The sequence below is a fragment of the Pezoporus flaviventris genome, unplaced genomic scaffold, assembly GCF_033815535.1.
Source record: "Pezoporus flaviventris isolate CSIRO_AGI_PZ_B2104156 unplaced genomic scaffold, CSIRO_AGI_Pfla_v1 ptg000002l, whole genome shotgun sequence".
Lineage (NCBI taxonomy): Eukaryota > Metazoa > Chordata > Aves > Psittaciformes > Psittacidae > Pezoporus > Pezoporus flaviventris.
In genome coordinates, this window is record NW_026892550.1 from 47,512,352 (window position 1) to 47,530,458 (window position 18,107).

The 18,107-nt window shown below is 38.3% G+C and overlaps 1 protein-coding gene across 2 annotated transcripts in view; it reads left to right on the forward strand.

Moving 5' to 3' along the window:
* The window catches only part of BMPR1B (bone morphogenetic protein receptor type 1B), a 190,738-nt gene that overhangs the window by 67,826 nt on the left and 104,805 nt on the right, over positions 1 to 18,107 (forward strand). The window contains exon 1 of one of the 2 annotated variants that reach the window (XM_061477533.1): positions 11,638 to 12,114. The exons of the other annotated variant lie outside the window; for it this stretch is intronic. The gene's annotated coding sequence lies outside the window, so the exon portion shown is untranslated. Of the gene's footprint in view, positions 1 to 11,637; positions 12,115 to 18,107 lie in introns of those variants that run through there. 2 annotated transcript variants of the gene reach the window in all.

Below are 18,107 nucleotides of genomic sequence, written 5' to 3' on the forward strand. Positions count from 1 at the left end.
AGTCAGGAAGCAGAAGTAGAATGAAAATAGTTTAAATGATCTATCTTTTACTGATTAATTTGCATATAACACTAAGACACTGGATTTTAGCAATATATTTCTATAATGTAATAGAAGCCTTCAGATTAGTATTGACCACTGAAAAAAAATGGAAGAAAATTTTGGTCATTATCATGATATTAGCCTTGTAGTTTACAGTCCCTTGCTGGAGAGGCTGAATTCTGAAACAATCTAAAGCTTTCTAAATCTACATTAAAGTCAGCTGAAGCAATGCCTCTTCTCAGTTCTGCTACATTTGATTAAAGAAGACAGTCAGGGCTTTTTTTTTTTTTTTAATAGTAATTTCTTCATTTGTAAAGAATGCTACTGTTAGCTTTATTATTTTTTCATGACTTGCCCAAAGTTAACGCACAGAGCAGTGTGAAATTAGATGCTTGTAGTTTAGCCTATTCAAACAACTGTTTCCTTTTAGTTTTAAGACTGTAGATTTATTGGAAAACAGATGGGTTTTGAAAACAGTTATCCTTTTGAGATCATTAGGAATTATTACGTTTCTCATCTGATATCTGTAATCAAAATGAAGTTCTCTGAAGGTGCTATAGTTCAGGATCCTTAAGTATGGAATAAAAAATCTGAATTCTTTATTACATGGTTTTCCTTGTTGTAACCACAAGGACCATCTCCTTGCCAAGCAGCAAGAACAGTTTCCCAAACTAAGAACAGAAGCACCAGCTGGTAGTACTTGAGTCTTTCTAATCACAAAAACATGACCATTACACAAACAGAAACAAGTAAACATGCAATTAGTTTGTATAATGCCTGAAAAGTAAGTTTTGAAGCTATTTGTGACTAATACAGGATGTATTCTATGTGATAATGTTTGGGAGAGAGGTAGAAAAACAAATCTACTGTTGGTAGAACTTGGGAAAAACTTAAGTCCCAGTCTCACAGGCCTTTTGAAATTTGTGAACTTTTTAAACTTTCTTTAATTTAGAGCTTTTGAACCTACAGGATCAAGTCTTACTCTGTGTTTGGCTTTTAGCATAGACTTTTTTTTCCCCCTATTTAGCAGGAATAGCTAAGGAAGAAGTCTTCATTTAAGCGAGGATAAAATTTGCTAGCTCATTGGAAGTAATAAAACCACAATGTACCAAGAAGACACAGATGGAGATTCTCATACGGCAGAGAAATTTTATGTAAGATGTTTGAATATTTGTAGAGGTACAATATGTTAAGGTAGCTTTCAAAAGATTTAAAAATAATCCTGAAGACCTTTTAAAGCTGTTTTGTGGTTTCAGAATTTTTGGCATGATTTAGTATATCATAACTGATGTAATAAATGAAAACAGAATGAGATGCTTTTAAAAATACACAGAATATTTGGAATATTTTTCATTATTTAAACTGGTTTACAGTTGTGAAAATCCAGGCTTCTGGACACAGTTTGGATTTTAGTGTCTGCTAAACATTAAATTATTACTGGAAATATTTTTTCCCTTTAATACTTCTTGTGCCAGTGGATGCATTCCCTTTTTCCTTCCCAAATAACTTGAATCTTTCACACTACTGTTTTTCTTTTTTCAAGTTACTTAATTCATCTGTTTCTTTTTTCTTTTTTGTTAAATCAGACTAGTCGATTATAAAACTTTATATTCATCTTGCTAAAAGGGGATTTTGGAACTATACTGTTCCATACTGTTCATTTACCCATGTGTCCCATGGGAATTCTCTCATCTAATTACAACTTTTAAAATTTATGATACTGTTGTAATATTTTAAGTAAGCCTTTTTCCGGCTGGCCAGAAGCATTCCCTTGTAGAATAAATAATGCAGGGCAAGTAATCAAAACACTATTAAACAATATAATACCTCATTTTGGAGCACCAGTGGCAATTTCTGCTGACCGCGGCTCACACTTTAGTGCAAAATTCTTACGAGAAATTAGCAAAAAATTAGAAATTGATTGGCATCTGCGTGTTCCATACAGGCCTCAGGCCACTGGGCAAGTAGAAAAGATGAACCGTCTGATTAAACAACAGATCAGTAAAATATGTCAGAAAACAAATTTATATTGGTACCCAGTCTTACCACTGGCTCTATTAAGAATTTGAACTAAACCTCGGTCGAAAGAAGAGGTTAGCCCATTTGAAATTCTATATGGAAGACCATATCAATCCCAATTTAAAGGAGAAAGTCTTCAGGAAGTGGGAGAAGGCTATCTCTGGCAGTTTCTGGTCAATGAAGAAGGTCTTTGATTAATATTAGTGATAGCCCTAGATTTAGGGATAACCAGATTGCATTGCAAGACTTTGCGCTTAAGTGATGTAGCAACAAAAATTGCTGACTTGCTGGGTATGCAAAATGGAAGCAATAAAGCAGTAGAAATGCAGTCAGTTTTCTCTTGAGCAGTCATTCTTCTTTCACAAACTGCAGGCTGTGATTCAGCTAAACCATACACAGACTTAACTTTGCATGTCATGGTTTGTCCCATTGACTTCAGTTATTGGAGTAGGAAAGGACTTACTAGTTTCCTAGAAGAAAAGGACCTAGAACTGCATGGTTGGCATTTCCTTCAAAGCTCTCCAGTTACTGAAAATTTTGTTAGAGGCTTTCAGAAACTCTTGAAATATTAGGCGATCCAAATTAGTGTCCAGTTCTTCTGAACTATGCAACACTTTAACTGTGAGACCTTAGTCTAAGTTATTGTTTCTAACACTGGACTCAGGAGACATATAATAAGCAGCAGCCTCAATGTAAAAAAAAAGAACGTGAGATTGGATGAAAGTGTTTCTCAAACTCAAGACAAACTTTGTAGTTTCCACAGTGGTGGAGAATGGACCTTGGGTTTGGGAAAACCTCTTGTCCTTGTGAATTGAATGAACACTGCTTGGAGTAAAAAATCCTAACTCCTTGTCTTTTTGAACAGATGAGATCTAACAAGGCATTTTATTCTGCCTATGAATTTTAAGAGGTTCTACTGGCATTGTTAAAAAATCAGGATTTTACTTTATTTTTTTAAATTGAATATTTGGCTAATGCTGCTGTTCCTCCTTTGCCCTCATCCTCTCAGTGCTGCCAGACTTTTCCAGCATGCTATACTCTCATTTTTGCCTGCTCACTGCCCTTGTATCAATTGGTGTCAGTGATGCTGTTTTTGTGTGCTTCATCACCTGTGCTATGACTCACCTGCATGTGCAATGCCAATTAAGTGTGGTGTTAGAAAACAAGCTGCAACTATCAGCAGTATTTGTGCTATCCTGCTCTCCTGTTGTTTATGTGTCTCCTTTTGCTTTTGTGTGGCATGGTAGTGCTTGGTATGGTAAAGTGATGCTGCATATTTCTAGAAGTAGAGAAATATGCATGTTTTGTTAAAATGTGTATCATTTTAAAAAAATTTAAGATAATTCTGTATTTAACAAATGTAGATGTCCAAGAATATGTTTTGACATTATACTACACATAAAGCTATGAGAAATACCTCAATTGCTTGCTCAGTTTTATTAAACCACTCTGGTTTATGGTTCTTCAAGGGTTTATTTGTGGCAGCTTAGAAGTTGGATGGAATGATATTATGAAACTGTCATGTACATCACTGAGGATAAGAGCTATGTGCAGGAGTTTTATGACTGAGAAGCTTGTAATGAGCAAATTAGTTGGAAGGCTTTGCATCTGGCAGTTCACCAAGGCTTAGCAATTACCCATGTCATCAAAATGTATTTTCATTTAAAGACAAAGGGTTTCTCTGCCATCAATGACAAGCTTCTAAACCAGGGTTTTATAAACAGTGTCCATTTAACCAAAATCAACTTCAGTACTCATGTATTACTAATGATAAAGTTAGTTTTTCAAGCTGTGCAGTAAAAATAAATAAATCATATGGAAGGAGAGCCTTAATTCTATGAACAAGGTACTAGGAGCACTTCCAAAAGCTGTTGTTGATGTAAGTAGTGAAAGTAAAGCATAAGAGTTAACATGTCTTTCAATGGATGCAGGAGATGAAATTCCTGTTTTGTTCCAAACTCGCTATTAAAAGCTCTTCACTGGACTGAGCTGCAAATGGGTGGGTAAGTGTTGGCCATGACCTGGGTGGTAACCTCAAAGGTGTGCAGGGATGCTAGCCACTGGATTATGCCAGGCTGTGTCAGTGGCTGCAGGAACTGGATTGTCTTAATCACACAAGCTTGATGGTCTTGTAAGCCTTGGAACACAATTATTTTTATGTAGATATAATGTCCTGAGGGAAGTGCAGAGGGCAAGGAGAATTTTATGGTCATAAGCTACCTTAAAAAGACACCAATTGTAAGATAAACCAAACTCCTGTAGCTCTTAGTGTTAATACAATTACGGTACGTTTTATGTTTTACTTGGATAAAAACTTCCAGTTATGCCATCTAATGTTTTGCTTGAAGTCAGGATGTTTATCTTCATTTGTGGTACCTTTCTCACAGTGTGCACTGAAGGTGTGCATTAAAAACAGAGTTGTTTGTGCTGGTGTTGCCATCTTCTTTTCAATTTCCCTCAGTTTTCTGCTTCAAGGCACCCATCTCCTAACAGCACAGTTTGTCAGCGAGTTAACAGGGATGCTGATCTGGCATCTCTGTGGATGGATTTTAAACTTTGAAACTCGTATCTATTGCAGGGCAAGATTGTGGATTCCTGCCCCCAGTGATGTCTCACACTTACTGTCATGCTGTACATAATTCTTAAACATGAGTTTGGGCACCAAATACCTAACTACAGACAGAAGTTTTGAGAGGTGACGTTAATGTGCATTTTTCATCACACTGTGAATACCTGTGTGGTCTTAATGCTTTTGCGTGACTTCTATGACAAACACTCATGTTCTTCAATTTGGAGACCTTGTTTTATGGAAAATCATTGTGCAGATTTTTTTGATATCCACATTATTTGTGAATTAAATTCCAAAATCATAGCTAGATGTTATGTAGATGAGTACTGTAAAGGGGGCTGAAACAAAATGCTTCATCCTCCTTCCCCCTCCCCCATTTTTCCACCTGCTTGCAGAAAGCTGCATTATTTCTTTATTATTTTAATTTTTTTTTGTTCTCAGACAAGCTTCATAATTACCCTTCTGTGCCTGATCTGGGCCTGCAGGAAAGGCCCACAGCATCTGTAAAGCTGGCAGCAGCATGGTATTTCCAGGCAGGCGGGGTGGGGAGCCAGTCCATGGCTTTGTCTGAGCAGCTGAGAACTTCATCTGAGCCATGCCGCGGTGTACAGTAACACCAACCTGAGCCATCGGCAAGGAAAGCACTGAGCAAGTGTTGGGGCCAATATTTATAGACCACTGTGTAGCAGTCCTGAAAAGAGAGGCAGGGAGAGAGTGCGAGAGAAATCTTGGCTGAGCTGAGGGCACTTTTATTTCAGGTCTCTGTTATTTAAGTAACATTAAGAAAATACCCCTTGTCAAGTTTAATCTTCTCTTGGTGAATCATAGCGGTCCCCTTCGCCTTAGGACCAGGTGGAACTAACAGATTTAAAACAAGACGTTTGAGGGTACGTAATTGATTTAGTGTCACTTTTACCTCCAGTGTCCCAGCCAGCTCACTGCCCTTCGAAGGCCCTGCATCAAGAGCTCGGTGCATGTTGACTGAGGCATACTGCTGTCTGCTGTGTAAGGATGTTCTGTGTGCAGGGATTTTGTATACAGTTACAGAGGAATATCAGGTGGTTTCTTCATTTAGCAACATGCTTGAAAAGGTCAGTTAGCATCAGAGAAGAAATACACGCAGTCTGCTTCTACTACTGAAAGTAGCATGGGTCATTTAAAATCTCTTAGTAATGTCTAGGTTGTGGCTTAAAGCATCTGCTTCTTGATGTCTAGATGGATGTACTTGCATGGCAAGCCTGCTGTCCTATATGTACTGCTTTTAGTAGGGGAAAACAAGAAAAAAATTAGGCGCAAACTTCTGTTTGCTGATGTATTAGCAATCAGGTCAATACTCTGTTTTTTTTATGAGGACCAGGACAGTTCTTGCATGCCTCAATTTAAAAAATAAATGTAAAAAAAAAGATGGGGAGAGAAATGGGTTATTAGGAGAGAAAAATTCTCCCTCCTTCGTGAATTGTTAAAGGTGACATAGAACACACACCCCTGCAGGATATTGCCTGATAACAGAAGGGAAATGATTGTTTACAGCAAGCTGTTATAACCAAAGTGAAAGAGATTCTCCCTCACCTACCTTCACACAGGCAGCTCCCCACAGCTTTTGAAAAATGAACCTTTTTCCATTACTCACAGTATCTTTTTCAACAGCCTCCTCAGTGCATACAGGCTGCTGAGTTCATTAGTCTTCTTTGTTTGCATATTCTCGGGTGTAATTTTAAAAGCCAGGTTACCTAAAAAGGGGATAATTCTTCTAAAACTCTCTCCTGGCAGCAACATGTGAAATCTGTACAGTTCAACATTGATGTTTACTGTGGTTAGCTCAGAGAAGATTAATGTGTTGCTTAAAGAACACAGCGTTTCCCTGAATGAAATTTATCAGTTGACAGCCCTGGAATTACTTCTTTAAGTTAAGAAAATATAGACTTTGGCACTGGTTGAAGATTTTTGGGGGTGAGTGGGAGGGTGGCTTGCAACTCCAGAGGGTGTTAGACACATACTGAGTATGTGTTGAAAACAAAAGTGTGTTAAAATAACTTTAAGCTTGAGATTCAAACTAACAAATAAAAGGAAATTCAAGATAGGGCTCACCTTAGATCCTGAACTTTACTTGTTAACACCAACATTTTGCATGCATGGGGCATGTAACATAAGCCACTATTCACTGGTTTAAGACTTCAAAGTAAAGGAGAACAGTGGTGGTTTCCAGATAAGAACGGCAATCTATATTGAGAACCTGTAGAAAAACTTGTATATATTTAAAGATCATGGGGATCATAATTTCCTATGTGTATTATATGTTCCACATTTCAGTTAGAACCCTGGTTATGACAAACACAAGACACATAAAGAAACTACTTTGGGAAATGCAACAAGTGAGACAGAAATGTACATTATATGGACAATTAACACTAATAAAACTAATCTGCTGGGAAATTCTCTCATTATGGAACTATTCGAGTACATGGGCATTAAGAGGAGAAAAAAATAAAATAATGAATCACCTGCCTTTTAACCAGTGCATTTTATAGACAGATAGCACTGTTACATCTATTTGAAGTTTATCAATAAATGATAAAGTGAAACCTCCTATTTTTTCCTTCTTCCTTACTCAAATTTATCTGAGCTTCTGCTAGAAGGTGATATGGATGTTCTTTTGCCTGGTATCTTGGCCAAAAGGCAACTAATAAGAAGTGAGTTGTTGAGAAGGAACATTGCATGGTAGATTACTGGCATTAGTCTAAATTCTCAGAGTTTCATTGTTGTCACTGCACGTCCCTAGTTGATCACAACCTTGTCAGTTTTTACTATTACTGTATTGCACCATTGTGCCTTTTACTGCTGTAGGCATACATGTGATTTACCATTGGGAAACCAGCATGGTCCTTACAGAGCATAAACTGTTCTTCAGTAACTGCCTCTGTGTATCTATTCCCTGTGCTAAAGTGGCTTACCTGTTGGTAATGGGTAAAAAAAAGGTCTCTCATTTATAACCAGGGACTGTAAACTGAACATGTGTACAGTGTGGTAAAGTATTTGGTGCAGAATGGTATCCATCCAAACTTATAATGAGGTAGGTTATTTGCTTTCCCATATAACTTAGTAAAACATTCTCTATTTTGAATATTTAATTGATACTCAAAGGAAGCTGTGGAGTGTAATGTCAGGATTGCAGATATTGCTGGTCTCGCCACAGGGAGGAGAATAGTCTCTGGGCTGAATTTGACCTGTTGTTGAAGATCTTGGTATGACTGCATATGAGCTCCTTAGATATTTTTGTTCTTTGTGATGGAGTTTTCTTGACCCTTCCTAAGCCCCATAGAGAGATGCTTTAATGGCATGTTAACCTACTGATCGGTGAACTCTGTGCTAATGGGTCATGTTAGAGGCAGAGATTTTCTCTCTGATTGCTGGGATTATCCATGGAAACTCCAATTACCTGCTGGGGCTGGGGTGAGAAAAGTCACACACTGCCTCTTTAGTGCTTGTGTCTGTAGGAATTGTAGCAGCATTGGGTGTTGCAGAGGTTAATGTTGGGGCGTTCTGACTATTGTTAAAATGCCTGGGAGGGCTGTTGGGAAGGGATGAACTCCCAGGTTGAGCAGGCTGAAATTGTCTTCCAGAGGCTTTATAAAGCTGATGGCTAGGAAGGCTCCACAGGGAAGTACAGTAGAAATAACTTTTTTTATGATGCTCCCTTCTCCCTCTTAAAATTGGAGCAGGAACAAAGACATAGAAATACATTAGTGGGCATGGCTCTATCTCTTCATGACCATGGCTGTGTGTGGGGTTGGATGTGGGTTATCTTTGGTGTTTTGAATGTCAGAAGCCAGCCTGCCCCTTCTCCTAGTCATTCTGGAGCATGAAGTTCATTGTATAATTTGAGCTTTAGCAGCTGCATTTCCAGGAATGGTGTAAACTGGGGTGTTTGCTTTCATGTTGTGTTTGCTTGCTGTTTGGCTTACTCTCGTGTTCCATCTGAGGAGTTACCATCAGAAATGAGTAATCAGGTTGATGACAAGAGTGTCATACATGCTCTGCATTCATGGGGGAAATGAGATTATGGTGTGGCCAGAAAATCCAAAAAGTAATCAGAGGAGAAATAGACTTTTTTTAAAAAAAGAAAGTATGTAAAGGTAACCTCATAGAAATAGATGCATGTGTTGGTTGAAGATTGCCTGTTGGAGTCCTTACACAAGGTATGCTGCAAAAAAAAAGTTAGGTAGTCTATGGGGATTTCGGCGATTTATCAGAGTGGGGAGAGGGCTGAGCACGATTTCTGATGTTATTTCTAATGGTGGTATGCCACTGTGGGAGCTTAGCATCTAAGGCATCAATTTTGAAGAAATTTTAATTGGGAAAGCTGTCTTGGGTCTGGAAATGAGTTTCTAGGCATGACCAGAACTACAAAGACCATCATGTTAAATAGCTAATACCTCATGGAGAGAGCACATATGTGGGTTATGAAGAATTCATATTTAATCTCATGGGTTTGCTTGATTCGTGTCAGGGATGTGGGCCCTTATTTCCCATACTGTGGGTGAGCACTTCCCACACTACCCTATGAAATACTGAGTTTCTCAAGCCTCTCCATCCAAGGCTATTTCTCTTAGTACATATGCTGAGATGCTTACTGCGCTGGGGTCTCAAACCTGGATCTGTTGTCAGTGGCTCTTCTAACATCTGGGCTGTTTATCTCTTTTAAAAAATACTATCTTTTGGGTGTAAATTCTGTAATTCAGAGCAGGCTATTAAGTATTCTGGAATTGTATTCTCTCCCTCTGTGATTTTTGAGTATATTTTTTGAAAGATCTTGGCTTCAAGAGATTGAAGAGTAAAATATCTCTCTCTTTCTAAAAAATACTCCTTTCTATCAGATTTCTTGGCCATGACCCATTCAGACTTCATCTTGTTTCCTGGTATTACACATTTCCGTATTTATTTCAGTCTTCAAGTTGGTTTCATCTACATTGTTATGCTCTTTAAAAGAAAAAATCTATGGTACTATTCAGAGATGGAAAATGGACATAAATTTACTTTCTATGCCAGTGTCTCCTCAGTTGTGATAGTTTTTTAGTGTCAAAAGAGTGGCACCTGCATCTTTTCATTCCTGTAGCTTGCTAAAGATGACTCTGGAAGCTCTTCAGGTTTCGTGATGAATTCAAGAGCAAATTAAAAAAGCAAGAATGCACTTAGGCGACCAAAGAAAACCATTTATGTTTTGAAGTAAGTGCTCTTCCTATATCCAGGACAGCTCCTGTTTGGCTTCTGTCTCTCCTGGAAGAGATTTTGCCTTTTCTGCAACTGAGCATATTCTTTTCCTAACCTGAAAACCTTCCTAATCAGAACTTTTGAACCCTTCCTACAGGTGTACCATGTAGCAGTGTTACTGGCACGACGCCATCGATATTTAAAACCTGAACAGGCACTGGAATTTACTCCTGGAATTGGTAGCATGTATTGGATTTTGCAATTTTATTTGTATTTGCAAATCCCTACTAAGTGCTTCTGATCAGTGAATTTCCCCCATGGGTGAGAAAATTTTAGGCAAAGTAGTTACAGCAGTAATATTCCATGGGAGTATTAACTGTCCGAGGGAAATGCTGCTTACCCTGAGAGCAGGCGCACATTCAACAACGTGTGTGTTTACAGAAGACTGTATTTGTGGGCACTGAATCCCTTGATCATTGACCTTTATCTTTTTCTGCCCTCCACAGGAAGTCTGGTCTTATTTGAGTAAGATTTATACACTTAACCAGCGCTCATTTAGACAGACCAAGAATGCAGCGAATTACACATAGTCTCTTATTAATGCTGGTTTAGAAATAGCATTTGCAGTGTAAACAGTTCATTCAAGTTTATCTTAGCCTATGATGTGATTGATATATGGGTACTGAGAGCATGAAAGTTTTCACGCTGTTTAAAAAAAGGTTTGGTTTTCTTTTTCTGTTGTTCACTGCTGATTCTAATTTCTTTGTAGTGTTTAATATTTGTATTAAAAAAAATATATATGGTCATTGCTAACCCTTTTCTGTTTTTTGGAGTTAAATTACTACCAGTTGAGTACTGGTAGCTCCCGAGAGATCTTGAAATCTGATCCAGATTGGCATTCTTGTACCTTTGGAGTTATAAATGCACAAAACCCCTACAGAAAGAAGGGTTTGGGAAAAGAGCCTGAGCTTCTAATGTGCTTTTTAGTTTAGGTGCTGTCTTCCATACTGGCTAATATGGACAAGTTTTAAGATGGATGACCCCAGCAAAATGAGTGTGCTTCAGTGACCATGCAGAGGAAGAACCAGGCACTACTCTGTGTTCTAAAACACAAATTAAAAGTTCAGCCTGTTGCTTTTGATGTCAAAATGGCATTCAAGAATGTGTTTCTCACAGCGGAAGACAAATATTCTGATTTTTCTTAAGCCTTTGTGGCCCACATTGTTACTTTGCCCACAGGCCATATGTTTGATATTTCTCTCTTAAGGTCAACATACCCTTTACTTAGACTTTGCGCTGTGTGCCACGGGCACTGAAGTGGAACCACAGTTTCTATAAAAATTAAAATAAGCCAGTGAATCGTAGTTAGTTACTGTATTTCATCCCACCTCAGAAAGCATAAGTGTAAAGTGTGATTTTTAATTAACAAGCACATTGTCCCAGTGCTTTGACTTGGAAAATTACATATCAGTATCTAGACAGGTTAGCAGACCATTCATTTCTCCCTCTAAGCCATAAATAATATCCTTTAAGTTCCCAGGAATGTTTTTCTGCTTACTTTTAGTAGTCATAGGTACATATGAAGTATTACTGATCACGGTAAGATAAATGAAGGGTGGTAATTGAATAAGGCTGTGTCATTTGTTAAACAAAACAAAAAACCCAGTGCTTTCCACCCCTGCATCTCCTTTACTTCATCACTACAATGGCTTATCATGACATCCATGAAGGGTTTTGCCTACTAACCTTGAAATGTATCTCTTGTGTTTATTGTCAGGACCTTGCTGGCAAATTGAGCTTGACAATGAGATGGTGTAGGCAGGGGGAAGCAGGATGACCTGGGACACGGAGTTCTGCTAAAACCCGTCAAGGTCCGTAGAGTGCCTTTTCCTTTCCAATGAATCAAATTACCAACTAGGCGGCTAGTTTGGTTAGCTAATCATTAATGTGGTACCTGTGAATGATGGAGTTTGCAACCCTTTGTCTTGGTAATTAATTTTTTCTCTGTGTGTGTTATAATACTCTTCCTCCTTGTGAGAGTATTTAACAGGGGCAAGTGCACTGAAACCTGGCCCAGTTTGTCCTGGAGGTGGGTTGCTCAGCCTACGCCCAGAGCTCCATTGTTGCCTTGGCTTGGAAGAAACCACTTCTGCCAGCACACTTCTCGTGGACAGTGAATTAGGAGACTGGCCCACAGCTGGTGTGGTTGGTGGGGAGCCCTTTGCAGTTCTGGGGGTTAGGCAGCAGCTGCCCAGGGGCTTCTGGCGCTTTCAGAGGTGAGTTTATGATGTGAGATGCTATGCCGTGCCCTTCACTGGGGATGTTTTCCACTTGAGGTAATTCTTTGCTCTTTGTGCTGACCAGTGCATGTCTAATATGTTTGATGTCCATGTAGCACAGTAGTTCTGGTTGCTTTAGTAGATGCATGGCTTTTAACTATCTTCTGCCAGTAAAAGCGAGCCAGGTAGGTGCCAGCTTATGTTCCCTTCTATTTCTGCTTCACAGTGCTTGTCTCCTTCCTACATGGTGCACAGGGTCACCCTGGGTTTGAGGCTAGCTTTTATCTCATGTTTTCTCAGTAGGATAATGGAAGGAATTTGTAAGGGTTAACCTTCTTGTGATTGCTCTGGCCTGCCTTGTCTCAGCCAGTCTTTTAAGACAGGTTTAAACCGGGTGTCCCTTTTCGTTCAAGAGGGGCTTTCAGGGCATTTCTTCCATGTGTCTCCATCTCCCCAGCCATGCTGCTTTGGCTTCAGAGCCTGTCCCTCCAAAAGCAGTGCCAAAGCGGTCAGCAGCAGCAGCAGTGTGGACTAGCTGGGTCTTGTTTTCTCTCAAACCATCCTGCTTTACTTCCTGAAAAGATGAGGAAGCACATATATGGTACATGCTTTTTGCTTTAATATATGCCTAGTTAGAACAAAGATGCTTCTTATTTCATTATAATAGTGTAGGCATTGCATGGCAGGTACTAACTCTATTTCCTAATCAGCTGAGAGCAGCTGTGCATCTGCCATGAGGCAAAGAGTTTTTCTGCAGCCATTTTAAACGGTTTGAGGGAAGGAAATCACATACCCAGTGGATGTGGCTCATAAGAGATGCTATTTAAAACGCAGTCACTTTCCCAGTTCTGAACAAGCCCAGTTAAGAAGCTGTGGGATAGGGGGAATTGTTTGTAAAGTGCATATATGGTCAGAAAATGACTGTGTACAAATGCTATCATCCTTCTCCAGAGATCCGAAATCTGTCTGTCTTCCAAGATATATCTGCTTTCCTTAGTTCAAAAATAAATGCTGATGACTTTTTACTTTTATTGGCTCTATAGCAGTCTGAGAAAATGAGCTGGATTCTATTCTGGTTTGTTGATTGTCAACAAAATTGTTAATTGTTTTCTAATATGAGTCAGAGAGCATGCAGCGTAGCTTCAGGTGAGGTGTCAGGTGTGGTTTGTAAAGTGGGCTGTTAGAAGAACAACTAGTTTTCTGATTGGGTATATTTGTTTTAAACATGTAGCTCAAGAGAATGTACTTTGGAGTCATTGTGAGACAAATACAAATTTCGTTATGTCCCTTCTGCCAAACCACTTTTCATCCTATACTTGCACTACCAGGTCTTATTTCTCTCATGGAGGTTTTTGAGTATTTCTGCCAGATAGCAGCAGTTTAACTTTTTCCACCCTCGGAGCTCTTTAAAATAAAGTAGTATCTACCACTTAAATAGCAATTTGCATCCTAAGAAGATTTTGAAAGTCTCTGTTAATGCTTCTTTCCTGTAGGGAAATAGCAACGTGCATGTTTTTAAGATGAGAGCCGCGAGTGTGTTAAGTAACTTATTCTGGGCATACAAGGAATTGGGGCCATTTAATCTCAGAGTAAGTGACTTGAGCATGTAATTAACTTTCAGCTGTAAGCGTATGAACGATTGAAAATTAATTATAAAAAAGAAAAATGAACTGCAGTGTGGTTACTCCATCTGCACTAAGTCAGTCAGTACTTTGTAGAATGTGCCTGGGAAGGAGGGTTAACTCTTGGTCCTGAGGACAGGTATTTAGGTTATGTCTTTGTAATATAACATCAAAATAACCAGGCATGCTTGTCTTAGGGCAGATGAACTTGAAGTAAAAGTTGCTATCTCTTTTCAGTTCAGGTTTCCATGAAATGCAGGGCATGATGTAAATGACAGAGGGTTTTGCTTTTGCCATAAGAATCCACTGAAGTAAGCAGTAAAAATTCTAGCAGCAAGACAGCAAATCAAGAGATGCAAGGTCATGATTGCAATTCAGTGTGAGGAAGTTGATTTCTGTGAGGAGTAATTTAATGGTTCAAAATGATGCAAGTCATCTCATGTCCAGTTTGTTTTTTTTCATAGACCTTTTCTTATCAATGTAGTTAGAAAGATGAATGGCTTAAAAAAAACCAAGTCCCGATTTCTTTTGAATGATGACTGAATTAAGAATGCAGTTTCAGTCAGACTGAAGAGCATATCATGAGGTGGATATGATTTTGAGAACGTTCCCTAAAAACTCCTGATGTTGTTGGGTGTGAATGATGCAGTTCATTAATGGGAAGAAAGGGGAGATTTTAGGTGTAAGGAGATTGATGCTGTGTTTGGTGTTGATCTACAAATTAATGCTAGCCTGTGCGCCCAGGCGGAGAATATAGTACATACAGTCATTCTTAAAGTATATTGAGAAACCTGACATCTAAACATTAGAGCTGAGTTTTATGCCTTCTTGTAAGCTGGAGCATAGCCACAGTGAAATAACATAAATACGGGAAATCTTCTGCAAAGGAAAAGAGAAATGAAATAGTGTAATGAGACTAATCAAATTAGTTAACCTAATAATAAATTTCAACATTAGTGAAAGTCCATTTTTATTGAAAATACATACACTCAAACACTTGCTCTCTGAAAATACTATCTGGCGTATTCTTTCTAGGTTATATTTCTCTTTGTCAAGGTGAAATTCTACTCCATAGTAAAGGAGTTATCTTAGCAATCAGGTCATTTCAGGGATTTCAGTGGCATCGGTCATGGAGCGGGATATTATTTCACATGGGTACAACTGGTAAAATTTGAGGCCATGGTGGCTGGCCTTAAGATACTTTGCTGCACAGGTCCTCCAAAGATATATGAGGTATACCTACATTTCAGTTGTTGACAGTATCATGATTGCCTTATTTATTGGCCCTCTCTCCATGCTTTTGGAAATGTCACCTTTAATTGTTCTGAATAATTGCAGTAACACCTGCTGGCAAGCCCAGAGCTGATATACTGGAAGCTTTCCTGTGGTTGACATCAGTAAACAAAACATTTGTGTCCTTACCAGATGTTTTTCATTTATTTTTCACATGAGATTTACTTAGATCTATTCTCATAGTCTGGCAAAGGCCAGCCACCTCTTTCAGGCTGTTTGCCATCAGAAAATGTATCAGCTGCGTTACTGGCACCAAACTTATTATTTATCCACAGTGTTGATTTATTTTGTGCTTTATGAATTTACTTCATCATCTTCTTTGTTCTTCTGCTTTGCAGAAGTTTGACATTTTGTATTTTTAACATTCTAATTTAAAAAAGGGTGGCGGTGAGGGGGGTCTTCTACATTCAGCCTTTAAATTATAGGTCAACCTGATGGCATTGGCTCTGGTTTTTGATCTTTACATTATTACCATCTTGGAAGCAGTGACTTTTGCTTCCATTTGCTTTTAACATTCAGAGTCTTGGCTCTTTGCTAGTTTACATTCTGTATAGTTTTACAAATTTCTGATTGCTTCCTCACTTTTCCTTTCCATTTTTTTTATTTATGTCTATGTTATATGCCACAAAGGCTTTGCTTCTCATTAAAAATAAAGGGGGGGGGGGAATATAAAAGATTAACAAACAGCGACAAATACCCAGATGATTAGTCATACAATGGAAAGCAGTGACTCCCAAAACTATACACTGTTAAGGATATGTACTTTGAATCTTTTTTGTTCTTGGGATAATGTGTCATCGAAATAGAATTTAGATATTTAGATAATTTAGGAATTATCTAAAATAATTTCTGTTTCTTTTGACAGCAGAGATTTGAGTAAGTTGACACCTCCACATTACTTGGGACTTTATAAGTTCAGGTTTTGATTCACTGTTCTTTGGTAGGATAGCTACACTGAGTTGCTGATGCCAAAATGATTTTTCATCAGTGTACAACATGGACATATATATATAAAGTGTTTCTAGACATTTCAGACTGGACTGTGATACACAGCAGCAATGTCTTCCCTCTCTCTATCCCTCCTCTGCCAAAGAATTGCTCCCTCCTCCTAAAAAAAAAACATGCTCAGAAGCACATTTCAGCTATCACAGAATCCCAGAGGGGCCAAGCAAACCCTATTGCTTTATTAAATGCAGCAAGAAAAATGGTCTGCACGTTCTCAGTCTTTCTGCAGTGGCAGAAGAGTATTAAAACCAATACACTGTCCTTGTGTCACATTTTGCTGGACAGCTTTATAAAATGCAAATCTACAAAGTCCTGAGCATGGGCTTTTACTTCCCTGTCAGTGGGGCTAGTCAGGGCTTCTGAAGTCTCCTTACATTTGTCCAGGGTATTAACCTTATATATCCAATGCCAGAAAACCTTTTTGACTCTCTTCTAGGCTAGCTGTTACCATTTTGTACCATATTGTAGATATTCTTTCTCGTAAAGGTATTTATTTTTCATCCAGGAGAGCTTTTTTCATCAGTTAGATGTGCTTTCTACGTGACTTCTTTTGTACATGGATGTTAGTCCTCTGCCTTCGAATAAATAGAGAGGTAGATAAGTAAATGAAGGTATTTCAGTGACCCAGACTATATTAGTAAAGCTTAACTGTATTTGCCATACTAGCTTATGTACTGAATAGGCTTCCTTTGATTCCACTTAGTATTGTTAATTATACTCAACAAACAATTCTGTCCTGTGACTTTCAAAGTAGCATGGCTGTCCTGTTTGTTCTCCACTCAAATTTAAAGCAAATTCCATTGTGACTCAGGAAAAGAATCACTGCTGTTATGCTTAGTTCTCATCCTACTCAAAAGTTAAAATTATATGCACATAATGCCCTATACCAATTCATTCCTTAATATGGTAGTTTAAGCATAAACAGATCTGGTTGTATTAGCTAAGTTAATTATATACTTTCACCAACTGTTCCTCAGTGGTGAGATACGAAGATGCTTGCTCTGATACAGTTAAGAGTTTACAGACATTCTTTCTTTTGGAAGGTTCCAGTTATAATCATCTCCAGGCTCCAATTTGTGCCGTACATGGCCATCTATATGGGTTTTTTGTACCCATTCCAACCAGCTGGGTCCTATTACTCCCGTTTGGTTCCCATTGCACCGACTTCCTGTCTGTATTACAGAATTTATTTTAATTTTTGAGCATTTAACATAAAAGTTGTTGTATGGTCTGTACATAAAAAGAAAAAAAAACAAAACAACTCCACCCCATATTCCAAAAGGTTTATTGAATTTCTGCATATTCTTACTTACACATTGTAATATCAATCCATAGGAAGACAGTATCAGAGTAAGAATGCCTCTTGTCAGAGTTCCTCCACGGAACAAAGAATGTTTTTAAAATACCTGTTTTTTTAAATCCCCATAAACCTGATTCTTACAGCGTCATAGAAGAATGCCGAGATCAATCTCCAGGGGCTGGCTGTATCCCAAGGCAGGATCCTGATATACTTAAACCGCTCTAGAGAGACACTTTTCTGACCTTTTCTTAAATTGATACATTGTCAACATTACTGGTGTCGCTAGACCACACAGTATGCAACAAGAATTTTGGGTTGCGAAGGAATGCCTGATGCTGAGTCTAAATTTGCTGTTCTCCTTCTCACTGGGAATTCATTGGCATTTAGGGGATTATTTTTCATTTCCTCAAACACTTTTTTTTTCTTTTCAAAACATTTATCTGTGTATATAAAATGTAGTAGAACATCTTTCATAGATCAAGTGTTTGCATTGCTGCCCTTCAGAGTTTAATGGTAGGTAGACAGGAATAGTTCATTACTTGTAGGCAAGAACAATTATGATGCTATCTGAAGACATACAAAAAGGCTTAGAACTTTCTATGTGAATGCATAAAGACAGAATAAGATTTAATCATGATGGTAGAGTTATTTTTCTTTGCAATCAATTAAAATTTTAATTACATGTTAGTCCCGCATGTGAACAAAATTTAGCTCTTGTAGCAAAGCAAGAAGTAGTGTCAATGTCCAACTTTCTCATTCCTCCTTTACTT